At 39.1% G+C, this 16,721-nt stretch overlaps 1 protein-coding gene and 1 long non-coding RNA gene across 8 annotated transcripts in view; one reads left to right on the top strand and one right to left on the bottom strand.

Moving 5' to 3' along the window:
- The window catches only part of LOC134431908 (uncharacterized), a 34,761-nt gene extending 27,377 nt beyond the window's left edge, over positions 1–7,384 (bottom strand). Inside the window, exon 1 of the long non-coding RNA XR_010031142.1 lies at positions 7,050–7,384. This is a non-coding gene — a long non-coding RNA (uncharacterized LOC134431908). The remainder of the gene's footprint in view (positions 1–7,049) is intronic.
- Positions 7,385–7,662: 278 nt separating this feature from the next.
- Positions 7,663–16,721, top strand: part of PTBP3 (polypyrimidine tract binding protein 3) — a 46,721-nt gene continuing 37,662 nt past the window's right edge. For 3 of the 7 annotated variants that reach the window (XM_063180854.1, XM_063180847.1, XM_063180851.1), the window contains exons 1-2: positions 7,663–7,802; positions 11,408–11,500. The gene's annotated coding sequence lies outside the window, so the exon portion shown is untranslated. Of the gene's footprint in view, positions 7,803–7,917; positions 7,975–11,407; positions 11,501–16,721 lie in introns of those variants that run through there. The other 4 variants (XM_063180853.1, XM_063180850.1, XM_063180849.1 and 1 more) reach the window with 4 other exon arrangements.

The following is a 16,721-nucleotide window of genomic DNA, read 5'->3' as shown; positions in this document are numbered from 1 at the left end:
AGACCAAGACCAAAATTACCACATTTGGTCTCAGTCCTTCAGCACTTTTCTAGGCAGTTAGGCTGTGACCTGATAAAAGACACAAACAGACACTATGCTACAGCCTAAGAAATTTTGGCATAAATGGCTTAGTTTAGAAACGACGTATTATTTAGATCCATGGGACTGCAAGCAGAGAGATTAATCTTCAGAAATTACCCATATGCCCTGACCTGTTTGTGACCACACATGACCAAAACACATGAACAAACTTAAATTCAAACTCTGCAAGTCTGTGAATTCTTTGGTACCAAGTAATTCCAAAGAGTTGTGGAACAGAATTGTTAACTATAGTAAAAAAATACATACAAGTAACACTGTGCAGTTGCAAATGATCATTATTTCAGATGACCAGAAATTAAACATATAGCAGCTGTTTCCCTGGCTTAAACTCCTCACCCAGTCATGTGTATGCTGGTACATGTAGCTATTTACAAAGTTCATACGAGATAGTGCTTCTGTATCTGTGAAACAAAGCCTATAGAACTACAAATAGTAATTTTCTAAGTGTAATGTAGAAATGAACTCTAAAATCACACTGGAGCATCCTAAGGGACAACTAACTAATGACAGATGTATGAAAATAACAAGTCATGAACATGACACTCTTTCAAATTAATCGAAGTCTGAAAGGGACAATATGAATACTGAGAAAATTTAAATTGCCAGTTACCTACCAAAAGCAGATTATTTAATATTTGAAAAGAAAATAGTATAAGTATGCTAGATACATAAGTATTTTACGTATTCAATTCTTTCAATTGTTAGAGCCATGCCCTGATAGGAAATTTGGTCCGTTAATGAAACTTGCCACTATAAACACTGGAAGAATGTCAAGAAAATTCTTCAGGGAGAAAAAAAACTGTGCTGTGTGATAATGATATTCCACTATAACAGTTATCAGCTAATTGGCCATCTAGGAAGCTCTGCCATTTCCCTGACACTTCCAAATATGCAACGAACAAAAAAAGCTTACCACTGGAGGGTATTGTTATGCTAAGCTGTAGAAGAAAGGCACCCGGAGGTGCTAACAAATTTATTACACAGGTGTAATGTCAAGATGTAGCAGGAAGGCACATGAAGGGGGCAACAAACCTGTTATGGCCATGTGGTGCTATTCACACAATGAAGTACAAAGGCTTCTTTACAAAAAAGATCTGATCATTTCTCCATTATTAGGCACAGCAGTAGCCTCAGTTGATGAAAAATTGAACAAACTTATAGAGTTTTACAGAAGATAAGCTGTACCAGAAATCCATGTCACAGAATGTCAAGATGTAAGTACAATAAATTAGTCTGCGTCCTAAAAAGTAGATGCTTAAAATAGGCAATCAGTCAACAACCAAGTCAGGTAAGAAACCCTAGGCCAAATGATCTCCAACTTTCACAGTTTCATTACCAAAACTGTTACATCCTGAAGATATTCTCATTAGCTACATTAGCTATATCATAACTGTAAGTACTTGTAAAACACAAAGCAACTAATGCAAACAAGCCATTTCCATCTGGGGAAAAAATGGAGTGAGAAAAACATGAGACAGAGTGTTTTGATGTTATCCAGAAGGCTTGGGGGAGGAATCTCTTTCAATAGAAGATGATATCACTACTCTGTGTCCCATCAGGGGAAAAATAGTAGGAATATTTCTTCATCCAAAAGCAATGTCTGCTTTTCCAACAAACATTCTGCTGAAAGGAAACTCTGACCATTAGTTTTCTTCCAAACAGCCCTTCACCACTACAGAAGATGAAAAACTTTCTTCCGGCTTCTCTTCATCCTGATATCCCATCTTCTTTCTCCCTTTGAAATAAACAGAGTCAACAGGAGAGTCCACACCCAGTATGACCCTGTCAGAAACCTTGATGACAAATAGCTTTTGGTTTCTCTGACAAGCCTCTCCCAGAGCCTACAGCTACATTTTCTGACTGGAGTCTCCATTTAACCTCATGTCTGTGCCTTCAGTCTCTGCTTAGCTACATCATAGGTGCTCTTGCCCCTACTGTGCCTGAATCATTGTTTGGATTCACCTGCCTCCAGTGCCAGGGGACAGCACTATATTGCCAAGGCCACTACCTGGCCTGCCTTGTGGCTGCTCTCCTCAAACCTTCTTTTGGGAAAACCAGCCTTTTCTTGCTGCTACCTGACCTTTCCATGATGAAAAGACACTTGCCTTCCTACAAGAGCCCCACCTGTCCTCACAAATAGATTGGTAACTTCTGCCTCTGGAAGTCCTCCTTAATAACAGTCCTTAAATGCTCTGATCTGTCACATCTGTAACACTTAATAGGTTTGTAAATGGTGGCAGTGAATAACTCAATTCAGCATAAAAAATGCAATGGGAAACAAGATTTATAATATTCCCTGACCATCTCCAAGCATGTATTGTGAATTAGAGGGAGAACATACCAAAATTTTTGATGCACCCTCAAAACATACCACCTCGTTAATGATGCATTACATACATACCCAAGATTCATACTGACTGGATCCTGGGAGTAGGGCAGTGAAAAGGACTTAGATCTTTGCTGCCATACTCACTGCAAGGACTCCTATTAAATTTTTCATTTTTTTTTTGTCCCAAGGACAAAGAGTGTCGCAAAACAGACAGATACAACAGGAAGTGTTTGGTACTGTCTTATCAGCATTGAAAAATGGTTATCCTGAGAGCTGAAACAGCAAGTACTCCTCTTGCTCTATGCCTGTTTTTTGTCTCCTGATCCTGTGCTCTATGATTCAAATGGCTGCTTTTGAGCTTAAACATGGATTTGGGGTGACCTTCTGGTTTCCTCTGAACTGGCCAATGCCAAATATTTATTTTAAAAACAAAATGTATTTACCTCACTGGGGCTAGGGGCTGTATGTTCTAGATTTTACAGATTCTGTCAGTTCTATGCACAAATACTGATTTTCGAGCATAATTTTAGGTCCCAAATTTGCTACATTTTGCATCAGCATTTTCCTTTAAGGTCTAGGAACAATCGAAAATTTTATATCAACAAACACAGTCATAATATCTTTCAATTTCTGCCATTCTTAAATATTACACACTTTTTCAAGGCTCTTGAAACCCAAACTCTGCCAAAGCCTTTTGTTGTTCTCACCTGATCTTTTGCCACCTCCTAAAGCATCCAAGGATCTTGCCAGCTCTGGACTAATTTGAACAGGCTATAGTTAACACGTTAGCTATGTTGTTTCCAGCACTGGTCATTTAGTTAGTACATTCCAAGAGGCAGACATATATTAATTTGTTGCCATGTGCCAATAAATGCTATTTAGGTTTACTGTGATCTTAGAATGATTCTGCATTGAAATCAGGAAATTAAACACGGTCTCAAATGCTACATTTTCCTCATGTGAGGTTATTACAGACTTTATAGTTAAACAGTGTAGCTAAATTCTTTAATGGTAACTTAATGCATGACTATGGCAAGAGCACATGTATTTTAACACATCACAATATGTAACTGTCACTTTGAGTATTTCCCTTAAAGGAACTGGTTTAGTCAGAGAAAGCATCTACTTTTGCTTCTCTCCAGAAGTGATGATCAGCGTCAAAGATGCAGCTTTATTTCTGACTCAGTGCAGTGAGCAGTTTGGGGGAGTAGCCATACCCTAGAGGAGCTGCCAGCCTGTACAGTGCACAGTAAACCTGAGAGGGGTAGGACCATGGAAGTCCATGGCTGCTCTTTCCAGATGTCTGCTGTTCTACACTACTGTATTAATCCTATAATAAACCAAAAAAGGTGGAGGAAGTTACCTTTTTAAATGCAGATTGTGGAGTGACTTTGCAGTTTAGTTGCACCACAACAGCTGAGGAGATGGTAAAATTGCAGTGAATTGCAGGGTTTAATAAGGACTTTTATTTCTTGAGCTACAGTCTCTAGTTGAAAGCCTTGTGTTGTCAGGCTGCAGCAAGTCAAATGACCTAGTCAATGACTACCCTGTTAATAAATCTCTTAGGTTTTTTTTTCCAGGAAACTAAACAAAGAAGTTCCTACTACAAGCGGTACTATATAGTATTCTCAGAAATATAATGTATCTGGTTACATAAACATAACATACTACAAAGAACTGGAGTTTTAGTAGAAGAATTACCTGAAAACCAACAATGTATCCAATTATTCTGAGTAAATAGGAGCTACATAAAATGGATAATAGGTCCTCATTGAATAGAGAGCAGCTTAGAAGACCTTTTAGCTGCCAAATATTAATTTATGTCATAAACACTCAAAACCATGGAATTACAACTACAACTCCAAAACACAAAACCAGGTAATTTGGTTTTGGTTTGTAAACAAGTGTTAGCAATATGGACAACAACAATATCAATAAGAGAAAAATACAGTAGTTGTTATTTTCTTTAAACTTGATGGAATAACATCAAAGACAAGTAATTTTTAGTAAAATATGGTGTTGCTAATACCACATAAACATAGTTTGTTTAAAATGGATTGGTTTGGCTAATTGCATCTGTCTACTCATATTTGTAGGCTGAGCAGACAAAATATCGTACACCCAGGCCCTGATGCTATAATTGGATCTGTGCATAAAGATATCTGTTCTTCCTTGAAGTTCTATCTAATTAAATCACACTATATACCTCTTTAAAGTAAACAAGACCATCATTCAGTTTATATGAATGTATAAAAAAGGCAGCTGGAAACAACATATCTGTTCAACACAATCACACACACCCAAGTTATAGAGAGCACAACTCCACGGACTTCCCTAAAGTTGCAAGAAACATGAATTTGACATAGGTCAGGAAGAATGCAGTTTAAATTAATGAGAAAAAGAGAAAAGCTACAGACATAACAAATCAGAGAAGCAAGTTGAAATTAATAAATAGAATAAGGGGACCAATTAAAAACAAACAAACAAAACCACAAATGAACAAAACTTCCAAACTGAAAACAAACATAAAGTCACTAAAAGTGTGACAGGTGAAGTAGGAATAGTACTCCCAAAGCCCAAGTTTGCTTCCTAGAAGTGTTTTCCCTCACATTATCTTTATCTCTCTTTCTCCCCTTCACTGCTTGCCTCCCAGGAAGGGAATGATCAAAGTTTTCTCCCTTTGTGTTGTTCCCTGCTTGTGTTAGCAACCAGCTCACAGGCCCTATCACAAAGGATTTATTTTCTTTCTCTATTATAACAATCTATCAAACTTTCTATTGGCTTTGTGAATTGTAGTTGAAAGCTAATTTAAAAGCATTCTTCAATGGCAGCAAAGTCTAGATTACTGGCAAAACACACTTCTTTCTATTTTTATAATGTACAGAGCAATTACAGGAGAACACTTATAGTATTTTCAAATTACGTTGTATATTTAACTTGTAACAAGAAACATGTGTGCTAAGGGATGAAACTGTATGTCATTTTTCACAATCTGACCTCTAAAGAAAAGTTCTTTCAAAGGACTCAAAAATCCTTAATTTTTAGATTTATATACATATAAAAATGTAATTACTAACATATATAACATATATGCCAATACATTGGAAATATTGAATATATTCATATATTCTCATATGTTTATATGTATGTTCTCATATTAGCATATCTAAAATAGATACATTGATAAATATTCTCATTTCCTTTTCTCATAATAACTGATTCAAACATAATAATTTCTGAGTCTGCTGTTATGTCTAAAATTTATTTTTGACCCTTATGTTAAGACTAAAATTCTTTTTTTTTCCAAAAAACTACTCCCCAAAGTACTTTGATCATGGTGACTTGTCCTGTTCCTGTAGTTTGTGGGGGAACAGAAAAACAAACTTCTAGATAGTCCTGTATTCTTAGGAGTGAAATCTATCATACTCACAGGACATTCAAGAATTGTCCTGTGACTGTAATCCATTTGATTGAGGCTACACTGTTAACAACATAGCCCAGAAAAAGAGTTAGCTCGGGGAAGTCCACCCTACACAGGACATAACCAGAAGAACACAATTCCTTGCAGTTACATGAAACACAGATGTCTCTATCTGGTATCTCCAGGGCACCTCTTGCCCTTGGGCAAGGAGCAGGACGTAGATGCAGCTCTCTTGAACTGCCCAGAGCCACAAGTATGTCACCAGACCTTGCCCAGCATCACCCAGCTTCCTGCTCTACTCTCCAGTCAGGGGACCAGACATCTGTCCCCTGCACCCAGGGAATGTGGACTTCTGAAACTCTGCTCGGGGAAACCTGGGCTGGAGATGGCATGGAAATCTGGTGTTACAGTGTGAGTAGGGGTGTGTAGCTGTGAAGGGGCCCTGATCCCAGCTCAGGTTGTGCAAGATTGACTGCCAGAGTGGCTCCTGGTCAAGTAGGGAAGTTTCCTTAACATGTGGTTCAGTGAATTCACAAACTCACATGTCCAGCTTTTACAGGGACAGGGGCTGACCACCTTTTAACAGCACAACACCCAGCACTGAGGCTGTACCACACAGAGGAAAAGCACAACCAGCATCCATGGCAGGGCTGGTACCTGAATCCCATCTTCTGATGCCGGGTGAGTGGCAAGCTTTCTCCTTCTGTCCTGGCTGCCTCAGGTGCTCTGTGGGACCCAAAGGGGAGGAGGACCCTGGGGCCCTCAAGGGATGATGAAGCCTCTGACCTGTGGCTGCTGCCCTGAACCTTGCAGCACTACAGGCTGGGGGAGGAGTGGATAGGAAACTGCCTGGCAGAAAAGGACCTGAGGTGCTGCTTGACAAATGATGGAACATGAGGCCATAGTGTGCCCAGCTGGCCAAAAAGGACAATGATGTCCTGGCTTGTACAAGCAATAGTGTGGCCAAGAGGACCAGGACAGTGACCATCCTCCTGACCATCACTGGGTACTGCTGAGACTGTGCCTCAAGTCCGGCTTTCAGTTCTGAGCAGGAAAGACACTAGGGTTCTGGAGAGAACCCAGGGAAGGAAAACATAACTGAGGAAAGGTTTGGAGCCCAAGTCTTCCGAAGAGCAGCTGAGGGAGCTGGGGATGTTGAGCCTGGAGAAAAGGAGGCTCAGGGGAGAGAGACCTTACCACTCTCCACAACTGTCTGAAGGAAGGTCGAGGTCGGTCGGGGTCGGTCACTTCTTCCAGGCAGCCAGGGACACGACAAGAGGAAATGGCCTCAAGCTGTGCCAGGGGAGGGCATCAGGAGGAACGCTTTCACAGAAGGGGTGATTAAAGTTTGGAATGGGGCTGCCCAGAGTAGTAGTAGAGTCACCGTTCTTGGAGGTGTTTAACGAAGGACTGGACGTAGTGCCATGGTCTAGTTGACATGGTGTTCGGTCACAGATTAGACTCGATGACCTCGGCGTCTTTTCCAGTTTAAGTGATGCCGAGCGATCGATGCCTTGTTCCCGTGCTCCGCGGCGGGCTGGCGGGCGAGGCCGCGGCATAGCCCGACCGCGCCCCACAGCGGCGGGACCGCCGCACTGCGCAGGCGCCACGGAGGGAAAGGCCGGGGGGGGGGGCGCGGGCCCTCGGTGCGCCTGCGCCGCGCTCCGCTCCGGGGCGGCCCCGCCCGCGGGCGCTCCCCGCCCGCCCCGCCGGGCCGTGCACGGGGGTCCCGCTCCGCCGCCGCGCCGGGGCCGCGCTGAGGGGCGGGCGGTGGCCCCTGGCCGCGGGGAGCGCCCCAAGGGTTCCACCTGGTGCCGCCTGCGGCGGGGGGGGGCAGGGCGGTGACCTGCACATCCCGGCTCCTTCTTCCTCGGAGCAGCGGGGGTGGAGAGAGAGGGGCTGGGGGAGGTTCTCTCCGCCCCCGTCGGAGGGAGCGGAGCGAGGGGAAAGGTGGGTGTCGGAGAGGGGCCGGGTTTCAGAGGGGCCGGGCTTGGGGTGGGGATATTCCCGAGGGCTGCTCCGCCAGGTACTTGTGGAAGGAGGAAGCCGGCGGCCGTCGCCGAGCTGGAGCTGAGGGGCCGGGCGCTGCCGCGGGGAACTTTGTGGTACTCAGGGCGTGCGGGTCTGGCTTCCGTTGCCTTCCTCTTTCTTTTTCTCTCTTTTTCTCCTAAGGCGGCCGGCGTCGCGTTTTCCCCGCGGCCGTGGCCAGGGCCGGTTTCCTGCCCCGCGGGGGCCGCGGGCCGGGATGCGCCGGGAGGCGCCGCTCGGCGGGGCTGGACGCGCTCCCGACCCTCCGCGGGGCGGAGGTGCCGGCCGCTGCTCGGGGCCTGCCCGGGTTTTAAACTTTATTACGGAGTTACCCCTAATAAGGTGGTAAAAAATCCTTTGGCGCGCGGGTTAGCGGTGGATCGCGATGAGTTTTTGGGTATTTGCGGTTTCACGTGGTAGTTGAAGTTTAGTACCCCGAGTCTGGGGGGTGCTTGTCTGTAGCAGAGAAAACGTGGAGACGCTGCTATTCGCCTTGTCGCTGGTGCCTGGTTGAAGTGCATATGTGGAAACGAACTGATTGACATCTATTCTGCGGGGTTAATCAATAATCAGGATGGTTATTCATGTAATGCATTTTTATAGACCTTACTGAAAGCCTTGACTATGCAGCAGATTGCTACAGGGATGAAGTTTCTACAGCATTGTAGTCCTCAGAAGATAAAAATATTTTAAACAAGTCTGAATTTATTGTGCTCCCACTGCTGGGATAGTGTGACGGTAGCTGGCTGTTTTATGTCTTGATAAAGTTTTGCAACTTGAAACTAAGTAAACTAAGTAATAAACCCAAGTTCATTGTGTGCTAACTTCCCTGGCTACTTTTTAAGTGAAAATTTGATTGCTGATATTTTTCCTTTACCTATTGATATTTCAAAATCCAATGTCTTGGCCATGGTGGGAAATTCAGCTGTCCCAGGAAACTAACCATGCCCAATGTTTATTTTTTTCATTGTAACTGTATGCAGAGGTGAAATGTTCACGGAAGTCAGCGCTTCCAACTTCATGCAAAGATGCAGATGTTACACTAACTTAAACTTGTGTCCTGCATGTTGGTGACTTGTAAGACCTTTGCTGTTCTTAAAATCTAAGTATTCTGATACAGAAGTTAAGGCTTCTTTTTCCTTGTGATTCAAAAAATTTCCTGACACCTTTTAACACACTGTGGTAGTAGAAGCCTTTATAGGGAGACATATTGATGAGAAAAGTCTTTTATAAATGCTGATTAATGAAGCAGCAAATAGTCTAAAGAGGTATATTTTTGAAGAATATAATTAAAATTTATACTGAGTAATTCTGCTATGATCAGCATTTTTCATATTTGTGCAAAACTTTAAGAGAAAATTAAGAAAGTTCTCACTGGAGTGAGAATATTTCTTTTATTAATTTGTCAAATGTGCTTGTAGAGGAACTTGTAATTTTGTTTTTCCTGTGTTCTGTTTGAGAATGCAGGGATGCTTTTTTGGTGTTGTTTTTTTTTTTCTTTTTTTTTAAGTTGTGGAATTGCTATCTAATGTGGGTGTAGGATTCCTGTCATACAATTAGTATGATGACCGCTTTTCTAAAGTATTTTTTTCTTAATTTTCATGAAGGTTTTATTATTTCAGTTGAGAAAGGAGGGAAGAAGAGTCATGTATCAGCCCCGAAATACTAAAAAGATAACTTATGTTGACATTGTTTCTGGGTAGAAATGATGCAGGTAAAATATATGTAGTTCTTAAACTGTACAAATCTAACGTTGCAAGGTAGAACCTCCCTAAATACCTTCCTTTTGAGAGAGTGAAACAAAGACTAGAGACATATTAAAGGTGTAAACATAAACTGAGTGTTTTAAAAGAAATTTTCTGAAGTAGAGCCTTTATGTGTTTCAGTGAAGATACAGGTGGTTGGTGATAACTGCAAGTTTGAGTATGCTCTGAGATGCTAAGTGCTGCCTGTGACACTTCAGGAAGTTTTTGAGTGATTTGGAAATGTTCTTTTTTTGTTAGAAGATGCTAAATACCTTCTGAGAATCGAATGCCATTGGTTGATCTCCAAACTGTTAGTTGAAAATGCAAGCTATTGAGGTGTTGGTTAAAACTGCCCTTGTAAACCTAAAGTAAAACAAAATTTTCAGAAACTGTCTTGTGACTTTTTATTTTCAAGGGCATTTAATCAAAAACTAAAAAAAAAAAAAAAAAAAAAAAAAAAAAAAAAAAAAAAAAATTACACTTCATGCTGCTTTAATACAGAAATAAATTTAATTTCTTAAATAAAAATAATTTCTTTCTGTGGAATGCTGAGGCTAATTTAGATCCAAACCTTATATTTAATAAGGGTGAGAATATGTAAAAGTAAGCACAGAAAAATAATTTTTATTTGGATCAGAAAATTTCTGTGAAAAGCTGTGAGAATTTCAGTTTTATGGCAAAGAAATTGGTTCTTTAAGCTTATTTTGTTAGCAGGAATATGTGACTCAAGTTAAACTTAAAAATTTAAAGAAACAGAGTGGCATGAACTGTAATTTTTTGTTGGCTATCAAAAGCAGACCAGATATGTACCTAAACCTATGGGTGTTTATAGTTGAGGTTAGTGGCCTCCTTGTGGATTAGTAAGAGGGAAACCCAGTAACAACACTATACACACCAGCGGTGTTTCATTTTCAAATTAAATCCAGTCATTCTGGTGCCAGATTAAATCTTCAGGTAACAAGACTTTGGAATTTTGGAAGATAATGCTCAAGCTTTTTAAGGGTCATCAACCACTTCCTTCTTATTATCCATAGATTTCTGTCTCAGAAGCTTTTTTTAAAAATTTATATTTTACATAGAATTACATAGTTTTTTTGCTATAGTTGCTTCATAAATACCTGTTTTTAACCCACTTTGAGTTAGGTGCTTGTGGAAAACAGGTAGTATAGCCAGGTATGAATGAAATTATCTCTCCTGAACTTGTTCACTATGCTGTTCACTCCCAAATCTTGTTTACTACTACTGTCTGATATAATCAGAAATGGAAATAATCTATCACAATCAGAAACATGAAAACAGCAAAATATGAATAAATCTCTTAGTTTCCCTGGCAGTTGTCAAATTGCTGTTCATTTGATTTGGTCTGTAGTCAAGACAATTAATCTGCTTTGTATACCCTGTCCAGGGAGATAAGGAGTTGATTTGGGTTCTACCAGGGAGTATTTATCAGGTTTTCTGCTGAACTAATCCTGTGCTAAGTGATAAGCACAAGTGTGTGTTTGTCAACTTTCTTTTAGAGAATATCCCAATTAAACAAAACATGTGTCAAAACAGGATGAGAGTTAGTTATATCATAAAATTATGCCTGCAGCTGTTGTTTCAAGTTGCAGTTCGTAATTCTTATGCACTTATTAACTGTTGCATGTAACTGCACTTTTGCTTTTGGTTCTCCTGCTTTTGACCATTGTGTATATTTTGTACTTACAGTTTCATTTGGTGCTGCATATTTTTTATGAAAACTATATTTAAGAGACTTTTTAAATTTCTCTTTTCTCATTTCAGCATGTGAAAATTGTTCCTATTTCTTCAGGTCTGTGGACGTGCGTTTTACGTTGGAGTTAGAGGCAGCATTTTTGAAAACTCTTTGCAGAGTGGGTAGGTGAAAAAGTATTTTGTCTACTCCTGTTGATACCATTCTTCCCTGCTCTTGCTGTTTCCCTCTTGGCTGAAGTTGTTGAAACTCAGGTCTGCTGCCAAAAGAGCAGCACCATCCTCAACAGTGCATTTCTACACCTCCCTCATAGTGTAGCAAATGTCATATGTGAACTGCATGGTAAAATAAATTATTCTGGTACCATGCTGCCTTGCAGTTGTTAGTCACTGTGATGAGAGCTGTGAAAACACGAGGGTGAGGAATGACATGACTGCCTTTGCTCTCTCTAGCTATAGATCAGCTTAAACTGACCAGGAAACCACACCCTGAATTTCTTGTGAAAGCCAATGGAATGAATGCTCATAAGATTCAATAAACCAACCATTATCTTTGCAATTAACTTCCTTAATCACACTGAACTACTAGTACTTTAACTTGTTGCCATTCTTATTCATTAAAAGAGATGGTCTATGACATGGGCATTTAAAGTCAAGGAGATGATAAATTATTCTTTCTGCACAGTGAGTAGTAGAAGCAAAGGAATCAGAATTGTGTTTACACATGTGCAGTTTGTGAAAGTGCACATACTTCATACAGCTAGAGAGGTGTATGGTGGGCTCAGTGCTCTCTATTAGGATTCTACTATTTAAATGAGATGTTACTGTTTTCTTGGAAAGTGGATTGCATTAGTCACAGGAATAAGGATGATCTAAAACTAGTTCACATATAGGCAGAAATCAAATCTTACCACTGTATGGCAAGATCAGGGAATGGTAACCCTTCCCTTGTCGGTAGGTTGCATGGTAGATACAACTGAAGTGGCGCATGAGAAGGATGTGACAAAATTTTAGAGTATTGCTCCAGCTTTTGATCCATCTTACTAGGTGATTCCTAGACTGCAGTTCTTTGGAAAACACAATAAACATTTTTAAAGCAAGAATTCAAGGCACATTTTTACACATGTCCAGAGTGATAACATACTTCACACTGCATTTGAATGTGTAAATTATGCTTCAACACTTTGAGATACAGACTCCCCTATCTTAAAGGTCTTTTCCAACCTAAATGATTCTATGTCTTCAGGCTTTTAACCATAATGTTTTCTAGGCTAAACATAAATACTGTTCAGGAGTCAGCATGAAATGCATGGTGGTGCAGTGATTCCAAAGACCACTGAAAATGAAAAGAATATAGCATCCAAGTATTTTGTTGACTTGTAACATTAAGAGGTGATGCAGTTAATGAATAAATTGCATGTAGTCCCTCTTGGTATTTTTAGGCCTTTTTTGTCTTTCTGATTGTGCTCAGTTTAATTAGGAATTTTTTTCTCTTTATTTTTTTTCTATTTCTGTAAGTTTTTTGCTGGTTCACTTCCTCATTTTATAACACAGGATACTGAATTCATTTTCTCACTCTTTTGATTTGTCAGTTCATCTATTTTGATTTTCTAGTCTCTAATTTGTCTTTCTTGCTGCATCTATACATACAAGCTGTTTGTTCTGGTCTTGTGTTACCGGGAAAACTACTCATAACTTTTGTTGTCTGTGCTTTCCCCTTCATCTCAATTATCTGTCCTTTCCCAAAACACAATTAATGTTGAAATAATTAGTGTGAAGTTATTCGGTACATAGTATATCACCTTGAATAGGGTGGAAACAGTAGTGCAAAACTTAGTTTCTGTGAAGGAAACTTCTTGAACTCAAAAGTAGGTGATATGCTTGTTTTTCACTTGATTTCTGTCAGTGCTGGAAACTTTTTTCTGTTTAATAAAACCTAGTAGAGAAACTGAGATGTCTTAATTGTCATTAGTTTGAAATTCTGTCACAGAAGATTCTCTTTCTATATAATTTTCTACTGCTGTGTACAGCCCTGCTTATAAATGCACAATAGTTTTCTAAAATAGAAAACAAATGTATGGAAGTAAAACTGAGTGCTTTAAAAGTGTGAAAGTAACTTGAAAATAACTCTTCATTGCTGAATCTTTCCTGCAGTGCTCCATAGTATACTGTCTGTAGGGAGATCAGTTTGCTCAGGGTAATTTTTGTGTTGCTATCACATAAGTTTCAACTGTATGTGTGTATATTTGTATGTATGTACAAATGGGGTAATGGGACTTCTGTATATATGAAAAGGTCACTCTGTCTGTACTGGTCCTCTGTAGCATCTGCTTTATATAGCTTGTTTTTGGTGTTTAATGATTGTCCTCTGTAGGGGTGAGGATTGGACAATAAATGCAGTCTTTGGTGTAGAATCCTGAAGTAACAACATTACAATTCATTTGAATTTTTTTTATTTTTGTGAACTTTATTTTGGGCACCTAGGATTCAACTGTTTTGTGTACAAAATTGGTATTTTTAGTGCTTGTGTGTAACAAGTGTAGCCGAGTGTTTTGTGAAGGATGTTATGCTCTCGCAGAGGAGTTTTTTATCATGGTTGCTGTTTCAGTGTGTCCCTTTAAATATAAGGAGAGCAGGTCAGAACACACACACTCTCACAAAAACCAGTGTCTCAGCAGAATCCAGGGTTCTCAAAACATGTAATCCCAAGACTAGATTTGAACTGTCCTAGACTGAAAAGTGTTAGTCATTCAATTTTCAATCAAATGGTGAAATTTAAAGCAGTAGACTTTCCAAAGGTGATAACTTGTTTAATAACCAGTATTTTATAGGGTACAGAATATTAATAGGATGCATGGATTTAATGACTGATAATTTTCAGGATTGTATTGCTTCGTGGGTTTTCTTCTCAAAATCATGTTTCTTGCATAGCTTGTTTTACTATTAAATCACTTCACATCATAATTTAATCAGGGAAAAAATTTTTTTTTTTACCAGCTAACTTGTGTGTTCCAGTGAGAGGTGGAAGAAATTAAGACTGTTAGAGGATGTATCACTGTGAAGTAAAAGTGACGGGAAAAATTCATGTTGTGTGACCGATGCAATATTAGGTGAAGGATTCAGCAAGGAGAACTTGTCCTTTTCCATGTATACTGAAAAGGTGAAATACTGATTTCAACAAAAGATGCATGTTTTCTGGATATGGGGGAGATGTAAGCAAAAATAGAGGTTTATTGATGCTGTGCTATCTCCTGTGTCTGCCAACAGGCTGAGATTATGACTTCCCCCTCATTTGTGCAACTAGTGTATTAATACAGAAGCTTTCTTTAAAGTATGATCCTTACAGAGGCCAGTTCATCACTAATTTTTCCAAAAGATGATGTGGTGGGCCTGAGAAGCACAGACCGCTGCATGAGAGTTTCTTAGAGTCAGAAACTGATAAGAAACAATGCAAAGCAGAGAGGAAACGAAATCTACATGAGACAGAAAGGACAAGGGTTCATAGTTGTGACCATGTTTTCCTTGCATGCAACACTAGTCTCCTAGAAATCATTAAGGAGTAATTAAAAATTCAGCGTGCAAATAAAAATATTGAATCTATTGTTGATCTTGAGACAAATCTTTCACATGCTAGAACAATTACTCAACTCCTAATTTATGTGACACACATCATCAAACATTTATTTCTTTCCAACATCTTTACTTTAAGTGTGCGATTCTTAGAGCTTTTAGTCCTAGATTGCAATGAGTGTTTGTGCATATGAATTTCCTTAAAAAACAAAGTAAAAATTCTTCTCTTTTGGATGAAATCTTTAATTGTGAAGCAGAAAATTCAATAGTCAAAAAGCACACAGTCAAGAACACATGTCTTTTGAGCATCACAGTTAAGTTGAGACTGGAAAGATTTTTTTAAAACCTATTTATTGGGTTCTGAAAATCTTATAAGTTAGACAATGTAGTTTCATGCTTTTAAGTTAAATGATCGATCAGTTAAGAGTCAAATCTTTTTGGTATCTTCCTATGAATCTGTGACAGTTTCTGGATATATGGGAGGTGAGTTTCCTTTCCCCCCCCCCCACACCCAAATATTTTCTTAAACAAAGCTGTGTATATTTACTTCTGCAAAACAATAGGAATCAAAGTAACAAAAGTAGATGTCTTTTATGCTGCAAGGTAGAGGTACTGATAAGCACTGAATCCTGGAATCTTTCTGTTTCCAGAAGGAACTAGTGTTAAAAATTAATGCTAAAAGGGATGCTTCAGATAGCAGTTTTGCAGAAACTTTGATTGCTGTTGTGATCAGCTAGTTTTCTTTCTCTTTCTTCATGTTGTGCAAGTTAAACTATTTCCTTTGCAAGAGAAAAGAAAGTAATCCACAGTTCGTCACATTTTTACTTTTATCACAGTTGGTTTTTTTCTTCCTTTAAGCTGTTTGCCGTCACCTTTGAATAATTTGCTAACATATTTCAGTCTTTTTTTTCAAATTTTTTTAATACGTGTTATTACATAGCATAAGTGTTGTTACAGATTTCTTAGCAGTTGGTTTAAATGGAAGAATCTCTTTTATAGCCTTTCACACACTAGTTCTTTTGTTAAAACCCCTCCTGTGTGTTAACCCCAGCCATATTTTTTGGCATTGTTGTGGTTGTTTCTTTCAGCTCTTCTTTCTTGATTTTAAACTTTAATAATAAATTATAAACCAGATTGTCAAGTTATGGTACTTTGTAAGGCTGTATAAATTTCCTACTGACTAAAGTCAAGAGAGAAAGCTTACTGGTGGTTTATTTGAGATCCTGGATGTTTATGGCATGACTTGTACATAGTGAAGTATAAAATGATCCAAAACCCTACAGTGTGGCATTGTATAGAACATTTGTGACTTTAAATTTAAAGCCTAGTGTCTTCATCTGTACATCTGTACACTTCATTAAAAATATATATGTGAAAGGAGTTTTTATTGCAGTAACTTAATTAAATTTTCTTCACAAAAAACCTGTGTTGACTCTTGAGGAAAACTTAATCTTCACATATTTAAGGCTTAAGCTACCTTGGAAGCGGAGACATCAATCTTTGTTTTCAGTCAAGTTTGTATTTATACTGTCAGAAGACAATATTTGTGGACATTGTAAATGAGTGATATCACAAAGAAAAGCAGTCATCTTTGATGACTGTTTCAAAGAAAGCTCTGCCTTTGGGTTCATGATGCCTGCTGGATTTTTGGAATATTCAAAATGGTATGTGGCTTATTGTCCTTTTGGATGAGCTTAAGGCTTTCACACTAAGTAGAGGTATTTCTGACTTTAAGAATGAAAATGCATATTTTATAGTAATTAAAAAATTAAGCTTTTCACTCTTAATTTTACAGCTCTTGATAGTCACATGGTCA

Source organism: Melospiza melodia, chromosome Z (assembly GCF_035770615.1).
Source record: "Melospiza melodia melodia isolate bMelMel2 chromosome Z, bMelMel2.pri, whole genome shotgun sequence".
NCBI classification, from domain to species: Eukaryota; Metazoa; Chordata; class Aves; order Passeriformes; family Passerellidae; genus Melospiza; species Melospiza melodia.
Note: the sequence above shows the minus strand (reverse complement) of the source record. Positions and strands in the feature narration are given on the sequence as shown.